Source organism: Osmerus mordax, chromosome 14 (assembly GCF_038355195.1).
Source record: "Osmerus mordax isolate fOsmMor3 chromosome 14, fOsmMor3.pri, whole genome shotgun sequence".
In the NCBI taxonomy this organism is placed as follows: domain Eukaryota; kingdom Metazoa; phylum Chordata; class Actinopteri; order Osmeriformes; family Osmeridae; genus Osmerus; species Osmerus mordax.
In genome coordinates, this window is record NC_090063.1 from 799,944 (window position 1) to 809,771 (window position 9,828).

A 9,828-nucleotide genomic window follows, 5' to 3' on the forward strand; every position below is an offset into this window, starting at 1 on the left:
TTTATATTATATTGTATAGCCCTAGTATTTTATTTTGTTGTAAATTATCTACATTTTTATTTTGTTCATTATGTTTAAATGTTCACTGTATGCACCTGCCCACCATATCCTGTCCACAGACAAATACATTTGATTTCCTTACCAAATTCAAATAAACAAAAGAAAACTATGTCACAAAAACAATACTTCAATTCACAAAGAGCACAAACATTACTAGACCATGACAACCATTTTCATTGAAATTCACATGAGTGATGTGGAGTATCCTAATGAAAATATTTTTGAGTTTGTTGCACTATGTGGTGCAATAGTGGTTGGTATGGATTCCTACCACACCGGAGTACAATAGTCTTTAAAGGGGTCATTGATTGCAGAACCAAATTTACCTTGTCACAGTTGAATAACGACAGTTCAGTGGGTAAAATGGACATACAGTGAACCTCGAAGTCCATTGACACCTCTTTCCTATGCAAATCTCACAATTTAAAAATGTAGCTGTAAAATGGTAGGTTTTGAAAAAGCCACCTTTTTTGGCTCTGGTCTGTACCTTGGTCACGGCCCAAAATTTGCTGTGCGCTGCTTTGTGTACTTCCACAGAATTACAAAGAAGAACGTTTTTATAGCATATTGAAAATGGACCATGGTGGTAAATGCAGTGTTCCAGGCTGTACAGGGAATGCTGGCACTTTTCATAATCTTCCCAAGGAACCAGACACTCGACGGGCATGGGTGATGTTTTTCTATGAGAAGATCCCTGTGAAGTTCGACACTCATTTATTCATTTGCTCGAACCATTTCACCAAAGACAGTTTTGAATGAAAACATTGGACAATTTAAAGAAGGATGTGCTAAGCCGCTTTTGCTGAAAAGAGGTGCTGTTCCAACCGTATGCTCATCACAAATGCAAGCTGTAAGTATGATTTTGTCGCTAACAGCTAGCCTATTAGCAAAGCTAACGTCTCCTGTATCTAGCATACGTGAAATGCTAAATACGTTTCTAAACACATCAACATACACTACCGTTCAAATGTTTGGGGTCACCCAGACAATTGTGTTTTCCATGAAAACTTACACTTTTATTTATCAAATAACTTTCAAAATTAATAGAAAATATAGTCAAGACATTTACAAGGTTAATTATTATTATTAGAAATAATTATTTTTATTTGAAATATAAATTTTGTTCTTCAAACTTTGCTTTCGTCAAATAATGCTCCATTTGCAGCAATTACAACATTGCAGACCTTTGGCATTCTAATTCTAATCCTTCTAATCATCCATTAGTCTTCTAAGGCAATTAGCAAACACAATGTACCATTCGAACACATACAGTAATAGTTGCTGGAAATGGGCCTCTATACACCTATGTAGATATTTCATTAAAAACCAGACGTTTCCACCTAGAATAGTCATTTACCACATTAACAATGTATAGTGTATTTCTGATTAATTTAACGTGATAGATGGCGTTCAATGCTTCAAACGTCACGAACTGGTTCAAAGTTTTGCCGCTCTTCTGAACCAGAGCCATAGAGGGAACGAAGCCACCGCTTCTTGTTAAAGACAAATAACACATTGCCAGAGAAGCAGCACCAGGCATCGCTCGAGTTTCTTCCATCGGTCATTATTTTTTAGCCAAATCCGTATTGTAATAATTATAAATCCGTGCACTTGAGTGTTGTGTTATTTTATTGAAATGTAACATGATAGGACTAGGTAGGTCTATACAGTGCCCAGAAAACAAATGTTGATGATTCGTTGAACATTGAACATTGTCAACAGTAATAATAATTAGTAATAATAAAGTCCCCCCAGTTCACAATAGGCCTACATATAACAAATATTAAGAATAAGAAAAAATCTGTGTAATGTTGTTTAATTGATATAAAGACCGTATCCTATAAAGACCGTCGACCCGCATTGACAAGTAAGCTTTTTCGGTGGTGTAGCTGGTTAAAGCGATGTTCGACGACGTACTGTTAAGGCGAGTCTGGATATCCGAGTTCGCGCCCCAGTGCAGGGCACCTCGGAAGATATTCTTTAACTTTTTTTGTGAGAAAATGACACAATTCTAACAGCCTACAGATGTATCACAACATTTTATGTGTGAGCACTAATATCAGATCAAAATTAACACATGTAACCTTAATTAAAATATTAAATAACAGAGTAGTCTACCGTAGGAGACAACCACTATGCCTCATTCAGCCAGTTTAAACGGCTGCTAGATGAAGCTGTTTATTTTCAATGCGCCGTTGGGCCGGCACAATCCGGAAGAAACCACCAAAGCTTCACAAGGCATCGTTCGCCCATCCCTAACTGTTACCGACAAAATCATACTACAGCTTGCGGTTGTGATGAACATAAGGTCGGAACGCACCTCTTTTGAGCAACAGCTTCATAGCAAATCCTGCTTTACATTGTCACATTGTTTCAAAACCGTCCTTGGTGAAATGGTTCGCGCAAATGTGTCGAGGGCCGAACTGCACAGGGATCTTCTAGCTACGGTATAGATAAACATCAGCCATGCCCGTCTGGTCAATGTTAGCTAGACTCTACCTCATCAGCTTTTTGTTAACGCTGATTTGCAAGGAATGCAAGAACAGCTAGATAGTGAAAACACTTAGACTGTAGGCATGTAAACTAGTTTGCTAACGCAAGAGCATAGGTAGAATGTGTGATGATTTAGCCTTGTTTATAGACCAATTATCACCCTACGTCACACGACTGTCAAGCATGCTCAACTGCGCATGTCGGATGCAAAAGACGAACTTCTCCCGGGTATAATACACTAGAGTGTCGCTCAGGTCATCAAATACCTCTGGACACTGGATTTCAGGGTTTGACATTAACTTTTTGAGGCACTTGTCCTTTGGACAAGTACATTTACGTTCATTTGTCCATGCACAAAAGTCACTTGACGCCGATACCTTTAAATAGCCTGACAAGTGATCGGGCAAAACTAGCCTGGCTAAACGGAGGTCACTTTCTCAGGCAAATCGGTTAAAGAAATCCAAGATTCTGGCTATCTTCAGCAGGCTTGTATCTACAAAAGGCAGTCCTCCCTGACGTTTTTAGTGTAGAATGGAGTGAACGGGCAAAACTACGCTGGCTTGGGAAAAACTAGCCTGGCTAACGGAGGTCGCTTTCTCAGGCAAATGATAAATGAAACAGACTTGGTTAAAGACATCCGAGATGCTGGCTATCTTCAGCAGGCTTGTATCTACAAAAGGCAGTCCTCCCTGACGTTTTTAGTGTAGAATGGAGTGAACGGGCAAAACTACGCTGGCTAAAATGGCTTGGGCAAAACTAGCCTGGCTAACGGAGGTCGCTTTCTCAGGCAAATGATAAATGAAACAGACTTGGTTAAAGACATCCGAGATGCTGGCTATCTTCAGCAGGCTTGTATCTACAAAAGGCAGTCCTCCCTGACGTGTATAGTGTAGAATGGAGTGAAATACAACATTGTGCACACAGTGAGCGACCCGAGTCTGACTGAGGCTAACAACGTCAAAACAGTGTAAAGGCCGAATTATACTTCTCCGACTCCGTTACGGACTGACGCACGCACGGAGTCGGACGGATTGGTTGAATTCATAGCGAAGGCTGTGGGTGCTGAAAACAATTCACTGCCAGAAGAGCAGTTGGCGCTGCACTGCGATGCTAACTAGGTTATCGAAAAGTTATAGCAAATTTACAAATTAGCCGTTTCATCAATAAAATAAGCACATTTTCAGCAACTACACTGCCCATTTCTCGTCACATTTTAATTCAGATGCTGATTTACATGTACTGTTTAGCTGAAATATGAATTGTAAAAACTTACAACAATGGCGGTCAAAGGATTTTGTTCTCTTGTTGGTCACGGCAACCCCGCCCCTGACACAAGCGTTTCTTAATACGGACCAATCACAGCCAAGGGGTATCCGTAAAATGACGGAAGGACGGATAGTCAGGAAAATCAGGAGGTGCACGTAGAGCTCTCCGAGGGGCTCTCCGAGGGCACGGAGAGGGCGTTCCTTGACAGAGAGGGCGTTCCCTGTCTCCGTCTCCGTAAAAACGCAGAAGTATAAATCGGCCTTAACGAGGACGCAGTCTCACTCAGATTGGCAGTTTTACACAAATCACAAAAATAATCAGCTGGCTAAAAGCAGAATTCCCATACCTCTTGAAAGCTGCTCTGCTCGACTTTTTAGGTGTAGAATTGACTGTAAAACTGTATAATTATGAACTTTGTGACATGACGTGAAGACATGGCTGCCGTCTAAGACTATGCGGTCTACCGGGTGACATTCTCACTCAAATTTCAAGACTTTCGTGACCCAAATCAAAATTCTGATGTGACAGAAAGCTTATTGGGTTCACGGATAGTGTATTGAACTGGCTGAAATCATATATCACAGGAAGGAAGTTTTATGTTAGTTTAGGTGACCATAGGTCCAAGAAACATGAGAACTGCTACGGGGTTGCTCAAGGAAGCTGCTTAGGTCCATTACTTTTTTCTCTTTATATGTTACCACTCGGCGATATAATCAGAGAACATAACATAGATTTCCATAGCTATGCGGATGACACACAACTATATATATCCACTGAACCCAACGATGCAACAGCCATCAATTCCATTACCAACTGCCTGTTGGCAATAAACAAATGGATGAATGATAACTTTCTTAAATTAAATGAAGACAAAACTGAAGTCCTACTATGTGGCCCCAAATCCAAAAGAGAGATGCTTATTAAGAATCTTGGAGGCTTAACCCCCTGTCTTAAACCAGAGGTGACGAGTCTCGGTGTAATCCTGGACTCAGATTTGAATTTCAACTCTCACATTAATAAAGTGACCAAAACAGCTTTCTTTCACCTGAGGAATATAGCAAAGGTACGACCATTCAGAAACCAAAATGATGCAGAGAAGTTAATTCATGCTTTTATATGCAGCCGGCTGGACTACTGTAACGCACTTTTCACTGGTCTTCCCAAGAAAACCACTGAAAGACTACAGCTCATTCAAAATTCTGCAGCTAGATTATTAACCAAAACTAAAAGGAGAGAACACATTGGTCCTGTCCTAGCTACTTTACACTGGCTCCCTGTTACCTTCAGAATTGACTTTAAGGTCCTTTTCCTCACATACAAAGCTCTACACGGACAAGGACCTAGCTACATTGCTAACTCCTTTATAAAGTACACACCAGCTAGAACACTGCGATCATCAAATGCAGGCCTATTAGAGGTCACCAGAAGCAGTCATAAGAAGATTGGTGATTCGGCCTTTGTCAATTACGCCCCAAAACTATGGAACAAATTACCCATAAATATTAGGGAAGCAAACACTCTAGACATTTTTAAAAGACAGCTTAAAACCTACCTTTTTACCGAAGCATTTAAGTAATTTTATCTCAAAAGGGTTTTCCTACTTTTAAAGTTGTTTTCTCTCTTGAACAGAGATCTTATTGGGATTTGTATTTTTGTTTGAATTGTTTATCACTTGTATTATTGTTTTTATGTAAAGCACCTTGAGCTACAATTCTTGTATGAAATGTGCTATATAAATAAAGTCTTACTTACTTACTTACAGATCAATGGGAAATCGCTTTCTCTCTAAAAGGCTGTCCTCCTCGACCTTTGGTCTTTTTAAAGCAAACTATTTGTATAATCCGTGTACTTCTCTAGCCATTATAAAGGCTATCCTTTCCCGGTTTTCTGCAACCACATTGCGCGCGCATTCCGAATGTTTACAAACAAATAATTGGTCTATTGGCAATGGGGCTAACGTTATTTCATGTTCCTGACTGTGTTTCATTCAAATAAATAACCCGTGTTGTCATGTAAATCTACAATTCAAGATGCATGTTTGGCCATATCTATTTTTCAGCAAGATAGCTAAATGAAGCTGAGTTGAATCACGATAGTTTATTTGCTAAGCTGTAGTGCTAACGTTACCCACCTAAGGCGATCATGTTTGCTTCGACAACAGAAGTGGAAACAACTAACGTAATAATTTCAAATGATATCTAGTAAATCTGTTGAAAACAGTGTTGTGTAGACACAATAGATTTATTTGTATGTTTTTATTTCAAGTCTCCACCTTCAATGTTTCAGTGAGTGCTGTTGGCCGTGTTGCGTCTTTGCTCCGCAGCTTCGCTCGTTGTAAACCAACCAATCCGCGCGCAGCTCATCTATATATTCATGAGCATACCATAAAAGGAGAAAACCTAGGTTTTTTTTCCGGGAAAATTTCACTTGACCTTTTGGAAAGTGCAGGTTTCCTAGAAATGTTTATACGTGCGTCATGGCGCAAGTCCTAAGTAAGGAAATGTGTCATAAGTTTTTGATGTAAAAGATACTGTAGGTAAATGTCCTGGGAGCTTTTTTTCTGCTGTACGCTCTTTTCTACCTCGTCTAGCCCAGTCTAGTATACAGTCTTGAGTTGTGTCTTTGAGCTATTGTAGTTTATCCTGTGTTTTGCCTTTTGTTACTTTGTCAAGTTCAGTGGCACTAGGCCCGCAGTTTATTACTTTGATCGGGACGTTGCTCGCAGAGGAGGCCTCAGGTGTTTTTATCTTTTGTATTTTATTTTCTATAATTTTTCTTATATTTGAAAAATAAAAAGCTCTTAAAAGACAGTCGAACCGTGCCACCAAAATCCTATTACGCTCTGAAGAAGCTAGTTCTGCATAAAACATAGACGCATCGACAATCGACTGGAATGTTCGCGACAAACTTTTTTTTGGTAGCTAAGCACGACTCGTTCTTTTTTATGAGCTAAAGATTGTGTAGATGCCAGACTGTGGAGCGGGATGAAACGATAATAGGGTTCACCTAACGGCCTATAGCTAACAACACATTCATTCCCACTCACCAAATTCTTGGATCAACTATGCGGTTCTTTTCTTCATACTTTTCGATCTTTTGTCAGATAGTTTAATGTACACCACTTATTATTAAATGACAATAAAACATATATATAACTTTTCTTGGTTCACGTTCAGATTCCAGCTTTCACTCTTCGTTTCAGCTGTTTTTTTCTGCCTGCTCACGTTCGTTCATCTCGAGCGTGGGGAGTGAGCCTACCTCACACCGTGGCATTAATTAAAGTGTTCATCGTTCAATTTCTAAAACGTGATTACATTTATTCTAAATACTTTGTATAGTTAGAAAAATAAATATTTTGCTTTAATTAACCTTTAAAGGGGTGATTGACTGTTTTTTGGGGGTATTTCACACTGTTACTTAAGGTCTCCGAATAGGGTATGTAACATTGGTTGGGCTGAAAATGGCCTGGGTGCTGTTCTATGCCTCCTGATACATCCTCTGAAATATTCCCGGGAAAAAACGCTAGGTTTTCTCGTTTTATGGTATGCTCATGAATATATAGATGAGCTGTGCGCTGATTGGTTGGTTTACAACGAGTGAAGCTGTGGAGCAAAGACGCAACACGGCCAACACTCACTGAAACAACGAAGGTGGAGACTTGAAATAAAAACGTACAAATATATCTATTGTGTCTACACAACACTGTTTTCAACAGATTGACTAGATATCATTAGAAATGATTAAGTTAGTTGTTTCCACTTCTGTTGTCGAAGCAAACTGGATCGACTTACGTGATCTGGACAAACATGCATCTTGAATTGTAGATTTACATGACAACACGGGTTATTTATTCGAATGAAACACAGTCAGGAACATGAAATAACGCGTTAGCCCCATTGCCAATAAACTTAATCATCACACATTAGTGATGTGTCATTCGTGAACGATTCGTTCATTTTGAACGAATACTTACAAGGAGTAACAAGTCCTCTCAAAGAGTGATTCGTTCATTTTCTCGTGGCCGTGCATCGGGACTGTTGCATAGGCTCGTCCAAGTAAACATAAATGATTCATTCATTTCCCGACTCGGTCTTCAGGTACGAGTATTTGGATCATTTTTCACGTGACCTGCATAGGCTCTGTAGTGGTAGCTATAGGAAACGCTAGAGGGAACGATTCGTTCATTTCCCGACTCGGTCTTTCTACGAGTCTTTGGATAATTTTTCACGTGACCTGCATAGGCTCTGTAGTGGTAGGTATAGGAAACGAACGATTCGTTCATTTCCCGACTCGGTCTTTCTACGAGCCTTTGGATCATTTTTCACGTGACCTGCATAGGTTCTGTAGGCCTACTGGAGGAAATGAACGATTCGTTCATTTCCCCACTCGGTCTTTCTACGAGTCTTTGGATCCTTTTTTCACGTGACCCGCATTGTATTTTTTTGTAGAGGAAACAGTTTCCTCATTCCCTTTCGCGTGGCCGCTGTTTTAGTAAGACGTGAATGATATTCGCTCCAGTCATCATACTGACTGGTTTTGTTATTTTCACTTTACATTTACACTTACAGTTTAGTGCAGTGTAATTGTTTGCCGTGATAATTAAATGCTAGTGTGATAATAAATGAACAAATCATACAAACTGTCATGATACATTATTTTAATGCAGGAATTTCTTTTAGAATCTGCTGGTGCACATGTCATGCACTAACCTAGATGAGAATATGATACGTGTTTGCAGTGGACGGATAGCCCCCCCGAGCTAGGCTACTATCAAATACAATGTTGGTTAGCTAGTTAGCTATTAGTATGAAGTTGGTGGTCATAATTGCAATACTCTATGATATAACAATTGGTGCAGAGACAAATAAATGCAGTAATATCAGGCTGGCTGCCTGTCTGTCTGGCTTGGAGCTTTGTGAACTTCCCTTGCACTGCGATTGCGTTGCCTCAGTATTGTGCGCAAATGCGCAAACTTAGTTGGTGGCAATATACAACTGTTGTTAGGCTAATCTTCAAGTCAAGTGTATTTTATTGTCATTTTCAATTGCATATGGTTGTACATAATAAAAAAAGAGTTTCAAGTTCAAGTCTTTTAATGTCAGATGCACAGACCAACACAGGGTCAGACTGTGCACTGAAATTCTTAGGACAAGACAACGCAAAGCAACCTGGCATAACATGACATATAAGTACTCAGAACAAGTGTACACCTATGACAAGCTAACATATAATAAACCTCCTAAATAAATACAAAATAAACACTAAACCTATTCCCCCAGGACCATGATGCCATATAAAACAACATATAACGGTAATTGGTGCCAGTGCAAACGTATGTAGCCTACAGTTACAGGACAGTATGTTCAGTGACAGGACAATATGTACAGTGATTGGAGGTAGCAGTTATGAAGTGATAGGTTCTCGTGCCAATATATTGTGATGCCAATTTGTTGAGCGGTCATCTTCCTTGTATAGACCTAGAAAAGTGAAATACACAGCCAAGGTGACAGAAATAAAGGTTAATCGGCTGTCCTTCACATTCACACACTGTTGTCTTTATACTTAACAGATCATCTATGATGTCCCAAAGGCCCAACTCCTTCTCAGGTCACCTTCTGGCAGCAACCATGCAGCTGGATTTCACTGTGCAACCAGGCCTACCCAAGCTGCTGCTGCTGGGCCCAGGGTTGATTGTAATGGCACACTGGGACTTGCAGATGACCTGAAATACATATTTTTCTTTCTGCTGTGTAAGATGTAGGCCTACTGCTTTTAACTTGAGTTGAATGCTATTAAACACTGCCATGGTCAGCAAACACTAGCCATTGCTCTACTTCTGAAAGGATACTGTTCACTGCTGTATGAGTCAATAGGACATTACCTGAATGACTTGTAGTGATCGGGAGGTTATGCCTGTTCTGATGATGGTATAAACCATGTTAGATTGTTGGCTCTGTGCATTGTTTGGGTCTCCTCTGTGTTCTGTTTCTGTGTCTTTGGTTCTGTTGC